Consider the following 16,900-nt stretch of genomic DNA (forward strand, 5'->3'; position numbering starts at 1 on the left):
ACGTTAACGCAACGTCCATAGCCGTCGCTCCCTTCAATGCTTCCAAACAACCCTGTTGAACCAGTAGGGGTTTCATCTTCAAGCGCCACAGACAAAAACCGTTCACTCTGGTGAACTTTTCAATCTCATACTTTGTTGAAGGCATCTTATCCACACTCACCGCACCAATTTGTTGTGAAAATGATACCAAGAACAAAATATAATAGGGAACACAATGTGAAGCAAGAAGAATAACAAGGATTTGTTATCACTGCTATTCTTTACTTTGTCTTTGAAACAAGGTTACAAGTGTTACAAGAATAACAAATAACCCTCTCACCCTAAATTAGAATTTGCAGTATGCAATGATGAGAGACTAGTATGCTATTTATAATAAACCTAAGATACTAAACTAATGGGATTTTTCACAAATACTCATTACAAGGTAACTTAGGGTTCAAGCTAACTTAAACAATTGGACATAACAAACAGGCCCAATTCAAAATACTAACAACCCTAACATTTCGACTCTCACATACTAGAACACTCTTCGACTACAGTATATAGGTCTTCGACAGCAGCATACGAACAAGCTTCGACCTCATGCATATTCTCTATCGCACCCGAATCTACTCTTCGACCCACTAGAGTTCGATCCAATATCTCACAAAATTAACCCTTGAAATTTTAATAATTTTATCATAAGTTCATAACTACTCTCTCTCTCTCACACATAAATATCATCTTACATATCATGAAAATGGTCCCTGATGTATAAATATTTTAAAACGATCCCTAACTATGTCAATCCATTCATAGTAACCCTTCGATACTAATGTTATGGACCAAAGAAAGAATTCACACAATAATAACAATCTTACATATTCACACACCACACAGTAACAAGTCCTTCATTCCTTCACAAGTTCATTAAGTGAAACAATCAATAACAACAATTCAGCACCATAATTCATAAGAAACAAAAGCGAAAAAGGAAAAAACTTGGTTGAGGCAATTTACCGAACACTTAGTGTGCAAGTTGCAAAACCGTGGTAACGATAATAATACGATACCGATTCATAAACTATAACCTGCGACAACAACAATCATCAACAACAACAATAACTCAACATGATGAAGTGAAAGAATTGAAGCTAAAAGAGACGAGAAATTGGTTAAAGTATTCTATCGAACACCTTGCAGGAAAGACTAAAATCTGTATTTTTCTGCATTTTTAACGAGTAAACATTCATCCACTTAGCTTCATAATGTTGTATGCTAGTATTTAGAATCAATACCGAAACCGCAAACCCAGAACTGACTCGAAATTGTGTCGAAAACTTAACTCGAAACTATGTAAATGGAACCATAAAAAGTAGCTTACCGTAAAAAAAGAAGGCAAAATTTAGGCTAGAGCTTGGGCATGTGCCTAGCCTGGTCGGGCCTTAAAACCACCCTGGGTGACGCCCTTAGGGTGCTCGATTGCGCTCGAGTGGGGTTAGGGAACGTATTCTATATTTGGACTGTTAATCATGGCTCTAAATATTTCCTTGATGCTTCTTTTTGCATATAAATTGAGGGAGTGTAGTCAGTTACTCTTTTTTGTCTTCCTTACTTCAGAGCGCTATAAATTTTCTCATTTTTCTTACAATTTTTGTATTCTTGTGATCATTTTGCGTTTTTTGATATCCATTCTCGACCGCGAGATAAATCTTGAGTCTTCGATGATTTCTCTTTTTCTTCCTTTAAAACATGCAAACCTTTAAGATGTCAATCTCTTTCCTTATCATTTTAGCTTATTGTGTTATATCTTTATACATTGCCAACATTGACAACATATATATATATATATATATATATATATATATATATATATATATATATATATATATATATATCCCATATCTAAATTTGGTTAACGATGATGAACTTAGTGATGCATCCTCTCAAATTGGGGCGGAAGTGGTAAGCCCAATAACTTTAGAAGTGTCGTCTGACTAAGTTAGGAATCTAGTGACGAACTTTATAAAGGTTAGAAGGCTTGCTAGAGTTATGGGTCCAAAAATAGAACTTACTGAAGTGATGGATCCCGCATGAGTTAAGAAATGAACCACGGAAGCCTATATTGTCAAGATGATGGGAGACGTCCCACTAAGATTAACATCAATGAGGTTGCCTAAGGGTTCCCCTTCCCAACCTTAGACTTGTCGAACCCATAATGTATAGTTGACTTCAAGAATCAGCAGATGACTCAAACCTATATTAAGGGCCATAGGCGCCAATATTCAAGTGCATAATAGAAAATAGGTAGTAAACCGATGAAGTCCACAGTGGTAGGCCTCTGACACGACGATTGACATCTTTTGTGGCCGAAGAAGGGATACCTGTAAGATTAACACTCCAACGTTCAAGTCAATAAAGTTAGATAGAACTTTCATGTGTGTACTGAATCGTACCTTGGTGGAATCTGAAGTCACACTTACTCCCTCCGTCCCATTTTATAAGCAAAATTCACATTTTAGGTTCATTGAATAATTAATGTATCTGGTTTACATATATACCAATTACACTAATTATTCAATGAATCTATAAAGTAAAATTTGCTTATAATATGAAACGGGGGAGTAAATAAAAGTAACAATTAAAACAGCCACCAGTGGACGCGGCGCCAAACACGAGGAACCGTTGGATAAGTTCCAACAATTGAGATGGAGCGCCAACTTACTTCAATATGGGGTCTTCATCAAGAGTATACATGTTTACCGATTTATATTGACCTAGAATTTAAATTGAACCACCAAATTGAATGGATTTAATTGAATTGTCTGGGCGTCCCAGACATACTAATTAATATTGTAAAAATTAATTAAATTTAAAATATTTTAAATTTTAATATTTTAAATTTCAAAGATTTACTATTTATATATTGCTTTAGGTCGATTGTACCTTGTTTTAGCACTCCTCACATATATTTAACCTAAAATTGAACAAATTTTGGATTCCTCATTGGCTAGTGCTACACTTTCAAACAAAGGTCGGTATTGGTCAAGTAAATCTCTTTCCCATGTGATAGAATGGAAAGCAAAAATTATGCTCAGAAACATTCACGTGGCTCCCAAGTTCTTTTTTATGGTCTTAGTTAGCATATGGACAAAAAAACTAAAGCCCCACCCTTATAAAGTTATTTTTAGAAGCACTTTACCATTCTCAAATGGAGAAATTATTGGCTGTAAGTTGCGAAGACATTAGATGCTTTGAACTTTTAGGTCTTTTTTGGAGCAATGACGTTTGTTCAGAATCATAAAGTAGTGAAAAGATTCAAGAGTTATCTTGCAGCTAACCCAATCTTGCCAATATCACTATCATATTGTCTCATCATGGTTGCTTTTTTACTTTTTATATATATTTTGGAACGTGATACTCATTAGTCATTACATATATTGTTATTAGGTATGCTCTTTCCCCAACTCTTTTTATAGAATTTGTTTCTCCCCTCTATTAGAAATCACTACATTTTCTTATAAATTCAAAATTTTAGTCTAATAAATAAATATGGTAATACTATAAAGTGTTTCTTTAGAAGTCAAAATATTAATTACGATGAATTTTATTAGGACAATTTATTTATTTGATTATATATATATATATATATATATATATATATATATATATATATATATATATATATATATATATATATATATATATATATATATATATATATATATATATGGGATAGGATCAAATGACACAGAGGTGCCAAAGTTTAAATTGACACCAAATCTCAACCATTAAAATAATTGATCAAACAGTTATATTAAATGAAATAAAATAATAAAAAATACATATTACCTATTTTCCCCCTAAAAAATAGGCTAGATTAAATGACACAGAGACGTCAAAGTTTAAATTGACATCAAATTTGAACCATTAAAATAATTGATCAAACGGTTATATTAAATAAAATAAATAATAAAAAAATACATATTACCTATTTTCCCCCTAATAAATAGGCTATTTATACGACCGTTTGATTGAGTACTTTTAATGGTTGAGATTTGGTGTCAAACATCTTAGTGTCATTTGATCTTATCCCATATATATATATATATATATATATATATATATATATATATATATATATATATATATATATATATATATATATATATTCTTGTGTAAAAACTAGATTCTGAGGAGCTTGCCCTCAGAGGTGAGGGAAGCTGCAACACGAAGGATGTTTGCCAGTAGCTTTGGGGATTTGGAGGCTGTGTACTAAACACTCTGCTCCAAGATGATTGTCTTGCTTAACCCTCTTGCAGGAGCCTCTATTTATAGCTTCACTTTAGCCCTTAAGTCCTCATTAAGGAGGTGACTTTCGAGCTTCCCTCTGTTACAGGCATTGAAACTGCTTTAAATGCCTGATCATTGATGGCATAATCAATCATCAGTTACAGTCGAGTTGTGTGTAACAGGTCTAAACGTTACGACCCTTCACCTGCCATCCATACGCGGTCCCACCAGTACCCGCCTGTGTTACCCGTTCATGATACCTCTGTATCCGACTAAGGAAGCTCAGAAGGACGTGTATAGGAGCCCGTATTCAGCTTATATACTCGACCGGCCTTATAAGTTATCGCCGAGTAGGTTTGTGAAGCGCGTATGAGTATGCTCATTTTCAGGTCGCGATCTTACAAGAATCCCGATCCCGGAACATGCTCCCCGAGTACGTGTCCTCGTTCTCGTTGAGAAGATGTGCTTGGATGAAGTCCTCGAATTCTTATAGCCGTTTGAAACGTGTCAGTCAGATGATAGGTTGCGTGCCTAGCGGGTTTTTAGGCACTAGCAATGATGGCCTTTATGGGAAACTAGTATTCTTAGGGATCTGTTCTCCTAGTCCTCATTATTGCTTTAAAGCCTTTTAAACCCTTTTCTTCTCCACGCTTCTATCACTGCCTTCCTTCAAGCTATTACTCTCAAAACGTTTCTGATTCCCAAGTTTCCCAACAAGTTTTTACTTCCCAGGTATTGTTCCCTTTTCCTCCTTTTATCCTCTTTGTTTATTTTTCAATCTAAACACACATACTCATCTATGGCACATATGGGTGAATACCATAAGATGTTCGAAAAACCCACTAATTCCGTTGAGAGAAAAGAATTATGGGATTCGTTCTTGAGGGACATGGAAGAGAGTTTAGGGAAATATGAAATGAATAGACTTCTTAACGAGGCCTATTACGATTTTGACTCACCTTCCTCTTCCTCCTCCTCAGGTTCCATAGAATTCATTATGCAGATTGTCGCTCCTTTTAACGACGAGGTCATGAGCTACAAGACTAGCTCATTCAACAAAGTCGAGATGGCAAAGCTTTGCTCCCTTATAGGGATTTCCTCGACCGGGAATGAAGACGACGTGGTGCTTGAACCCTGTGGACCCGGGGAGAGAGTTTGTACCCTTCACCCAACGAGTCCTAAGGAAGAGTTGTTCTACTTTTATACGAGTGTGATAGAAAATTTTGACGTAAGGATTCCTTTTTTCGGATTTCGAAGTCAATATTCTGAAAAACGTGAACGCAACACCATTACAACTTCGTCCAAATAGCTGGGGCTTCATAAAAGCCTTTCAGAGAGTTTGTGAGGCTGTTTTGATTGTTCCTACAGTAGGCTTGTTTTTCTCCTTCTTCGAGGTGAAGGGTTTAGAGAAGATTAGCTGAATACAAATAAGGCATTGTAAGGTGACGCTGAATTCACTACCAGGTATCTGACTTTGATAGTCTTTGCATTCTCGCCGTTTCCAAAGGTAGTAAGAACGGGTAGGTGCCCCATAATCTGTACTTGTTCTCCAGCGAAGCCGACGAGTGTGCCACGAAATGGAAGCAACTCAGCAATATCGAACTCCATTCCTCGGAATTCCTTCCAATAGAGTATGTCAGCGGAACTACCTGGATCCACAAGGGCTCGTTTCACGGTCCAGTCACGGATTTGTATCTTGATTACCATGGGGTCATCTTCATGGGGCAATGACCCCCATAGCATCCCGTTTGGAGAAACCGACCGGGTCCAAGTCCTGTTCACCTTCGGGTACCATAGTTTCAGATATGTGCATGACAACTCGGGCGTACTTCTTGCGTGAAGAACTGGTTTATCCGCCGCCAGCAAATCCTCCAGCAATGGTGTTAAGGGTGTGGTGGACAGCTGTGACTTCGTGGGTAGCTTCAACTTCCTTGCCTTTCTTATGGCGTGATGATTCCGCAGGTTCCGGCTCACCTCTATCGGGAAGTCTCTTTCGGTCATCTTTTGTGTAAGCGGACAGGTGTCCCCTCTGAATGAGCTTCTCTATTTCCTTCTTCAACTGCTTGCAATCATCGGTGATATGCCCCCGAAGACGATGATAATTGCACCATGCTTCCAAATCCCCACCAAGCACGGCGTTAGCCTTTTTCGGCTTGGGAGGGTCCGGTATGAGGTTCAGATGGGCTACTTCCCAGAGTATGTTACTCACTGTAGTGCTTAGAGTGGTGTGCGCTCCTTCCCGCTGCTGGGATCGGTGAAGCAGCTTCTGCGGGGACCTTTTGTCTCTTTTCCCGGGGAACAGCTCGGTGAGGGTCTTGCTTCTTTCCGTGATCTCCCTCCCGAGACTTTGGCTTCTCGGAGGAATCTCAGATTCTCTTCTCTTGATTACTATCTTCCCCCTTTATGTAGCATTCGGCTCGAGTAATGATCTCGTCCATGTTGGACAACGGCTTCTGGGCTAGAGACTCATTGAACTGTCTGGCCCAGAGTCCATTCTGGAAGGCTACGACGAACAGTTCCTGATTGGGGTGAGAGACCTTACTGGTTTCTTCATTGAATGGGGCGAGGTACTCCCTGAGAAACTCGGAGTGGCCTTGTGGGACTGTGAACAGAGTAGTAGTAGACACCTTTCGACGCCTAATGGCCGAAAAGTGCTGGACCAACTTCTTAGTGAGATCTTGGTAGCTTGAGATGGACTGTCGAGGAAGGCTCGTGTACCACCTCAAATCTACATCTTTTAATGTGCCAGCCATAAGCTTGCACTTCAGGGACTTGGTGGGGCCTATCATTGCATTTGATTATTAATGGTGATGACATGCACCTGAGGATCAGTTTTGCTATCACAGGAATCCAGGGACGGTGGCCGGAAGTTCTCAAGAACCATAGACGGCGTTTATGAGCCATGTCTAGTGGCGTTTATGACATTGTTTCTTATGAGCGTGGTCTGGGACAAATTTTTACGGAGTTCCCACAGACGGCGCCAATGTTCTTGTGTAAAAACTAGATTCTGAGGAGCTTTCCCTCAGAGGCGAGGGAAGCTGCAACACGAAGGATGTTTGTGAGTAGCTTTGGGGATTTGGAGGTTGTGTACTGAACACTCTGCTCCAAGATGACTGTCTTGCTTAACACTCTTGTGGGAGCCCCTATTTATAGATTCACTTTAGCCCTTAAGTCCTCATTAAAGAGGTAACTTTCGAGCTTCCCTCTGTTACAGGCATTGAAACTACTTTAAATGTCTGATCATTGATGGCATAATCAATCATCAGTTACAGCCGAGTTGTGTGTAACAGCTCTAAACGTTACAACCATTCACTTGCCATCCCTACGCGGTCCCACCAGTACCCGGCTGAGGTACTCGTTCATGATACCTCTGTATCCGACTAAGGCAACTCGGAAGGACGTGTATAGCAGCTCGTATCCGACTTATATACTCGACTGGCCTTGTAAGTTATCACCGGGTAGGTCTGTGAAGCGCGTATGAGTATGCTCGTTTTCAGGTCGCGGTCTTACAAGAATCTCGAGCTTGAAACTATATATATATATATATCATATGAGAATGACATTTTTATATGAGAATATGAAAATGAATCTAAACTATCAGATTTTAAAATAAAGGCTTAATTACAATTTTGGTTCCTCTATTATCAATTTTTTATAGTTTTGGTCCCCTTATTTTAAAATCCTGAATTTTAGTCCATTTGTTTTAGTTTTTTGAGGATTTTGGTATCCTTGCAAATCTGAAGTCAATTTTTAATGAAAAGGAACTCACATTGATGACATGTTCAACATAAATTCTAAATAAAATTATTTTTTTAAACATTTCACTGTTGAACTGACACTGACATATCATCAATATGAGCGTCATTTCATTTAAAATTGTCTTTGAATTTGCAAGGGGACCAAAATCCTCAAAAAACTAAAATATAGGGACTAAAATTCCCGATTTTAAAATAGGGGGACCAAAACTAAAAAAAATGATAACAGGGGGACCAAAATTACAATTAAGCCTAAAATAAATGATGGAGATTATATGTTAATATTTTTTTCTTTCTCCTACATCATTTATTTCCATTATTAACTAGTAACAAACCCGTGCCTACGCTTGGGTTCTGGTTAGGTACGTGTAAACTCGGTTTTTTGAGGCGAACTGACTCCTTGCTCTTTTTTTTTCTTTTATTGTCTTTTTTATTTTTGCAAGAGTCGCCACCGACTTTTATTTTATCCGACATTTAGGAAAGGCATAAAAGAACAGGAAAGACCTTTTGACAGATTTTGGGTTCGGGGGGTTGGTTATACAAAGGGAAGGTTTTAAGCACCCTTTGTATCCATGGTTATCCATGGGCTCTTAATTGTTTAACTCACTTTTTTAAATGCTTTGTTGATTTGAAAATAGAAGAAGTGAAGATGGACAATAGGTCACATAGGTCTCTGAAGAGTTTCACTGGGAATAATGCCCTTCAAATACCAGATGAAAGTTTTGAAAATAGATGAGAAGTTTTGAAAATAGATGAGAAGTTTTGAAAATACGTTGTTTGAAAATGAAAGTGTTTGAGCAAGCAATTAGGAGTTATCTACTCTTAATTTATAAGACCTTTCCTATGCATTTAATACTTTTCTTAAATGATGGTATGATTAAAAAAAAAGTAATAAGAGGGAAAACCATAGAGGTGCAAGTGTGCAAAGTGCTTTTTTTAAAGTTTTATCTTGATTATTAATGTTTTAGCTCAAAGGTAAAAATATGGTCCAAGTGGACAAAAGGAAGATGACGGAAACATAAACAATGCGTCCAAATGGACAAAGAAAAAATAGCGGAAACATAAATAATATGTCCAAATGGACAAAGAGAAAATAGCGGAAACATAAATAATATGTCCAAATGGACAAAGAGAAAATAGCAGAAATATAAATAATATGTCCAAATGGACAAAGAAAAAATAGCAGAAATATAAATATTATGTCCAAATGGACAAAGAAAAAATAGCAGAAATATAAATAATATGTCCAAATGGACAAAGAAAAAATAGCAGAAATATAAATAATATGTCCAAATGGACAAAGAAAAAATAGCAGAAATATAAATAATATGTCCAAATGGACAAAGAAAAAATAGCAGAAATATAAATAATATGTCCAAATGGACAAAGAAAAAATAGCAGAAATATAAATAATATGTCCAAATGGACAAAGAAAAAATAGCAGAAATATAAATAATATGTCCAAATGGACAAAGAAAAAATAGCAGAAATATAAATAATATGTCCAAATGGACAAAGAAAAAAATAGCAGAAATATAAATAATATGTCCAAATGGACAAAGAAAAAATGACAGAAACATAAATAATATGTCCAAATGGACGAAGAGAAAATAACATACACATAAATATGATGAATGATAGAATAAAGTATAAAGCAAGAAATATAAAGAACAATATAATAAAATGCGAAATTTAAAGTTAATTGTTAGTATGTTAGCACGGGAATCATCTTGAAGCTAGTCAAGTATATCCACGATGTTAGTGAAGATCGATGGTGAGTGAATGATGATCTCGGATTTAAAGTTAATGAAAATTTATCAGAAGCTTGATAGAATCATAGCGACTACACGATAAATTTCCAAAAGTCTTAAATCAACTGCATACAATCTCTGCCATATTTGATCTTTTATTCCAATTCGGGACAAAGGAAAAAGATAAGAAATAATATCAAATAATATACAAAAATAAATATAAAAAACAAATTAAACTTAATTCATTCTTTTTGTGATTTTTTGGAATTGATTTTAAGTTAATTAACAAGCTAATTAAACAAATAATTATACAAATAATTAAACTTAACAAGAAAAATATTATTTTATATGTCAAAAATTAGATTATAAAAAATATAAACCTAAATCTAAAAGGAAAATATTTTTGGAGTTTTTTGATTGGTTGAAAATAATTAAAAAAAAGCAATATTTACATAATTACTAATTAATTAAGCAAAATAAATTAATTATGAAAAGAAATAAAATATTTTTATGTTAAAAATTAAATAAACATTTTATCAACTTAAAACTAAAATTAAAACATTTTTTTTGAGAAATTGAAAATATGCATAAATATGGAGTTTTTAATTCATGAACTCCTAACACTACTACATATTAAAAATTACATTGTACTTACTCTATGATGTCCCAAAAGTGGAATAGAGTGATTGAAATTGATTGAAAGTAGCTATTTGAATGAGCCTTGATTTTTACAAGTTTCTTGAAACTTTTGCAAAAATATAAACTTAAGCTATGACTTTGTGGTGATTGTTGTTGTTCTTTGTGTTCCTCCCCCTTTTTTTCCCCTTCTTGAATGAAGAAAATGAAGTTCTATTTATAGGCAAATGATTTGATATGGAAGCCTTGCAAGTTGGAATTGTCATGATTAATTTTGTGGAAAAAGAATGGAATATTCTTTCAATGAGTGCATTTCTTTAACCATGGTTAAAACACTCAAGTGTTATTCTCTTCAATCTTGCAATAATATCTTTAAGCATCTTGAATTGGTCTTGATTGGCAACCATAAGCATCTTTGATAATATCTTTGAATTATCTCACTTTAATTAAACTTTAAATGAATAAAATTTAATTAAAATGAAATAAAAATGTCATGAATCATGGATAGGTCGTGGATACCCTTTAGACATATGGGAATCAAGATTGATCACAAAAGAATTGGCCTTTTTGAAAAAAAATCAAATTTTGGTCATTACTTGTTTTATACATTTTCCCAAAAAAGGTCAACTTCATCAAGGCATATATCCCTCAATTTTGATCCTATGAAAGTGTTCTTGTACTTTTTGGAAAGCCCAAGATGTCCTCTACAAGCCACTTTGGAAGTGTTTTTGCATTTGGAGAAGTTAACTTGATGATATGGGCTTTGACAAAAAACTGCTTTTTGTTGACTTTGAAAATGACCTGTAATGTTTTGGCTTATATCTCTTAGGCAGAAGCATTTCTTGACCTTGGTCCCAACATCAAAGTTGTAGAGAATTGAATTTCCTTGAGATTTAGCATGGGTTGGAATTTTTTTGATAAATTATGAGAGAGTTATGGTCGGTCAAAGTTCAGTTGACTTTTAGGTAAAAAACTCTAATTTTGCAATTTTGAGTTTTGTCGATTTCTGAACTTTTCTTGATGAATTATGATCAACCATTGATCACATGATGAATCTTTTGACAAAATATGGATGTTGACAAAAAATTGCATTTTTGACTGTCTGTTGACTTTTTGGTCAAACTGGTCGTCTGTTGACTGTTTGAGCTGTTGACTGTGCGTTCGAGCGAATCGAAGTTTGAAAATTTGTCTGGTGGTACTTTGAGACATATGGAGATCCATGAAATCCATTTGAGGTCTCAAAAACTCGTTCTCCAGTATAATCTGAAACCCGGACTCCGCGCCTGCAAATTTTAATTCTGCACCAACTGAGTCAGCATTATTTGTCTGAAAATAAATCTGAAATAAACAGTGTATGAAGTGATAAACAGTATTTGGCGTTTATGTAAGAATAAATTTAACAGCGAACCAAAATACTGTATAAAAAAATTCTAAAAATTGAGTATTCATAAAATCAGGATATTTATGAAATAAAAATCCAAGATTGTATAAAACTCCAAATTTTTAGACAGAAGTCTGTTGACTTCTCTTTGAAAAAAAAAAGACGCGGACAAATTTTGGGGTATAACAATAATGATCATAACACTTAGAAAATGATGGGATCTCATAGGTCAAAAATTGGGGTGCAACAGTACGCACATTTGTTTACATCATATATTTATTTTAAATCAAAAATAAAATTTGAATAAAAAATTTTGGATCACAAATACCATTTTTCGTGTATAAAAATATTTAGATCAACAATAGATTTTTTTTCTTGTATACAAATATTATTTATCTCTAGGTATCATTTAGAAAAATATCTGGATCAATAGTAAATTTTCGTATATAAAAATATTTAAATTAGTAATTTTTTTTTCGTATACCATTTTTGAGTCAAAATTTTTTGGATCAAAAATACCATTTTTCATATATAAAAATATTTAGATCATTAATAACTTTTTTCCATATACAAATATTATTTATGTTTAGGTATCGTTTACAAAAATATTTGAATCAATTGTAAATTTTCGTATGTAAAAATATTTAGATCAATAATAACTATTTTTCCGTATATCTTTTTTTAATATTAATAATAGTAGTATGTTACAATTGAAAATATATTTTTTCCGTACTTCCCACCATATATATATATAGGGGCGACTCAAGTGAGAACACTTGGTTATTATGAGAAATGAGAAAAATGAATCACGACCATTAAATTTTGATTTTGTTGGTTTTAATGGACTGGATTAGTTTCACTTTTTTTTTTTTGATAAGCAGAAGGTATGTATTATAAAAGAGTACCAACAGTACTCAATAGAAATACATTCAGCAAGCAGAAAAACAATCTAAAGGTGCATGGAACCAGTTGTACCACAAGGGACATTTTACCCCCTTGTTGCCAATGGAAAACCAAGACCAAGACACCATCTTAATATTGTCTACTATATCATCTAACACAGCCGACATACCCTTGAATAAAAGGTTATTTCTAGCCAACCAAACAGACCACAAAGTGGCTAACCAAAACAGAGAAACCTGTTTCTGTCTAACCCTCCTATCAATAGCAGTGCAGAAAAACTCGAAGTAATTAAGCCCCTGTCGACCATCCAGCCCCTTTACATCTAACCACACAGAAATGCACAGCCATATCCTCCTCGAAAAGTCGCACAGAAAGAAAAGGTGTTCTCGATCTTCACCCGCAGCTTCACAAAAAGGACATACCTTATCGGCTTCGTTGTGTATGATGTTTCTCTTTACCAACTGCTCCTTCGTTGGAAGACGATTGAGGACAAATCTCCATCCGAAAATTTTCAGCTTTGACGGGACGTTTGAGAGCCAAAAATGATTTAAAGCCCAAAGCAACATGTCATCTGTCACAGTCTCCAACTGTTTGTTGCGCAGCAAAGAATAACCACTTTTAACAGAAAACAAACCGTCTGGATTAGGCCACCACTTGAACGAGTCCTCTTCATCCACCAACGGTTTGTGGATTGTTAATAGTTCCAACAACTCTAGAGCTTCCGATGCTGCCACCGGATTTTCAAGGATTGCGTTTGCTTCTATCCAAAAATCCCACATCCACTCCTCCGCCGACCAATCCCCCATATCGATCACCTTTCCAAATGGAGTTTGTGACAGACTGAATAGAGTGGGGAAACAATCTTTTAGAGGTATCCCACCGAGCCACCGACTGATCCAGAATAATATCGAATTGCCTTTGCCAAGGCTACAAGTTAAGCTACCTGCAAAACAGTCAAACATGTTAGTTTTTTCCTTGCTAATCACCATGAGGTCTTTCCACCATGTTGAAGCCTTTCTGTTTGCCTTATAGTCAGAACCCAACAGCACAGCCTTTGTCACATCACCATATCTTGTAACCAAAATATCTTTCCATAAAGTTCCTTCTTCGCTAAGAACCCGCCATTTCCACTTACATAGCAGAGCTTTATTGAAAGCTCCAATGTGTTTGATGCCAAGACCCCCTTCCGCCTTTGGTTTACATATATTGTCCCAGCTAACCCAACTGATACATTTTTTGTCTTCATTACCACACCATAGGAATCTACTCTGGATTTGAATAATCTCCTTGATGATTCTGAACGACGCTCGATAAAAGGACATTGTGTAAACAGGGATGCTTGATAGGACAGAATTCAATAATGTTACTCTGCCACCTATAGATAAAAACCGCGCCTTCCAATTTGACAGTTTACTTTTGAGAGAACGGACCACCTGAATCCACGAGTCACATCTTCTTGGATTGGAACTTACTGTGATGCCCAAAAATTTAAAGGGAAGCTCATCCCTACAGCAACATAAGAATTGAGATGCTCCCTCCATGAATTCCTCACTAATGTTCACCCCAAAAATCTTGCTCTTGAAAAAATTCACCTTCATCCCCGATATTAATTCAAAGCCCCTGAATATGTATTTAATGCTTCTTAGGTTATCCCAGCTGCCACTCCCCAGAATAACCGTGTCGTCAGCGAATTGCAGAATCTTAACGCTCAATTCTTCGCTAACTTTGTATCCTTTGAATCTCCCAAGTGCAGCCGCCTTATTAACCAATCCAGCTAGGATTTCAGCCACCAAAGTGAAAAGAAAAGGTGAAAGTGGGTCACCCTGTCTGAGGCCTCGCTCCGCCCAAAAATATGGTGTTGGACAATCGTTGACGAGAATAGACATGGAGCTTTTGAAGATGCACGCGTCCATCCAATCACATCACTTACTGTCAAATCCGAACCTCACAAGCAAAGATCTCAGAAAGTCCCAGTTCACACAATCGTACGCCTGCTGGAAATCTGCCTTAAAAATGAAACACTCTTTCTTCTCCTTCTTTGCGTGGTCGATAACTTCATTCAGAGCAAGCACACCATCTAAAATTTGTCTGCCAGGTACAAATGCCGACTGGGAAGATGAGATAATCGAGCTCAAAACCTTTTTAATTCTGTTTGCCAGTATTTTAGAAAGAATCTTGTACAGACAACCCACAAGGCATATTGGCCGGTATTCACCAAGACACTGAGGATTGAAATTTTTAGGAATAAGGGCTAGAAACGATGTTGTAATGGCCTTTGGCAGAGTTGCTGAATTGTGGAATTCCACAGCAAACTTAAATATGCCGTCCTCGATAAAGTGCCAACATTCTTGAATGAATCTGAAATTGAAACCATCTGGACCGGGGCTTTTCTCACCATTAGAATCCCAAACAACCGCCTTCACTTCCTCTCGAGAAAAGGCAGAGACTAAGAAGTTGTTGTCATCTTGTGAAATACACTTAACCTCCAGCCCACATAACTCTGGTCTGACTTTTATAGGTTCCTCGAAGCAGTTTTTAAAAACTCTTAGGATCTCACCACGAATAGCCTCCACCCCTTCAACTCTAGTATCATTCGGACATTGAAGCAAAACGATGTTATTTCTCCTTCTCCTTTCTCTTACAACAGCATGAAAGAATTTTGTGTTTTGATCTCCCTCGTGTAACCACTGCTGTCTAGACTTCTGCCTCAACAAATTCTCCTTTAGACCGAGATGCTTCCAAAATTCCTCAGAAGCCATCTTCCTATTCTCGAAACGCTCTTTATTGTTGATCATGTCATCGTTGACTGGGAGCAGATCTGGACTATTAAGATTCTTCACAGCTTCCTCCACTTTGAGGTCCAACCAGCCAAATCTCTCTTTGTTCCAAGTTCTCAATATACCCCTGAGTAATTTAAACTTTTCCTTCAGCACAAAGGCTTGTTTCCCTGCCACCTTAAGATTGTTCCACTCTTTCTCCACAAAACTCAAGAATTCTCCATGCTCAAACCAACAACTATTCACTCTAAAGGGCTTAGGACCCCAGTTTACCTCATAGGATTTTAACCAAATAGGTGAATGATCTGAAATATCCTTTTTTCCCACCACCTGCCCCACAACTTTCCAATTCGCAATTAAATCATCGGATAAGAGAAATCTATCCAGTCTGCTTCTACTGCCGCCCTCTTTGTTGGACCAAGTGAATCCACCTCCCATTGATGGAACATCAGTTACTTCCATGAGGTCGATGAATTCGTTGAAGTCAGCCATATCAGAGCTTCTGTACCCCATCATATTCCCTATTCTTTCCTTTTTATCCCTTGTTGTATTAAAATCCCCACCCAAACACCACCACCCCTCCCCAAATCTACTCTTTAGAGCCAACAATTCAGACCACAGCTTTCTCTTCAAATCTAAGGAACAGGAAGAGTATACATTTACGAAGTAGCATACCTGGCCCTTATAGCTTGCACATAAGCCCAGTGAACCTTCTGTTTTGAAACTGAATATGGGGATGATAACGTCCTTCTTCCACATGGTGATTATCCCACCCGATGCCCCATTTGAATCTTTAGCCGTCCATTCCACTGTTTCGTTGCCCCAAAGACTAGCTATAAACAACTCCTTTACATTCATTATTTTCGTTTCCTGAATAAATACCATATCAGCTTGACCTTGTTTAATCATTTGTCTTAATCGCCTCCGCTTCATTGAAATGCCACACCCACGGATATTGAAAGACATAATATTCATGACACCTCTGTTTTCTTCGCCTTCCTCTCCTTCATGCCTTCTAAATCTCTTAATTCCATGTCCCTGATTGCTTGTTTAAAAAGTACTTCCTTGCCTCCCCCAGCTATCCCAAGTTCTGAAATATCTTGCCATACCTTGTTAATCGTATCTCCGTCAACCTCCCCCCTCGGGCTTCCTTGTGGAGGACTTGTTCCCAATTGAGTATTGCTGCAAAGGGTGGAACCTGCTGACGATTGAGATTGTGCCCCCAATGTTTGATGAAAACCCCCTGAAGAAGATGTCATATCCCCACACGCCCCAATACCAGAATCCCTAGTGTCTTTTCTTTTGGTATTTTGCCTACTCAGCACCGTGAAGTACGAATTTGCGATTTTGAATTCACTAGATTTCGCTTCCTCTCTGTTGTTTACAATCGCCGCTAAACCATTGTTGTGAGCATGATTTAGTGTC

Source organism: Vicia villosa, linkage group LG4 (assembly GCF_029867415.1).
Source record: "Vicia villosa cultivar HV-30 ecotype Madison, WI linkage group LG4, Vvil1.0, whole genome shotgun sequence".
In the NCBI taxonomy this organism is placed as follows: domain Eukaryota; kingdom Viridiplantae; phylum Streptophyta; class Magnoliopsida; order Fabales; family Fabaceae; genus Vicia; species Vicia villosa.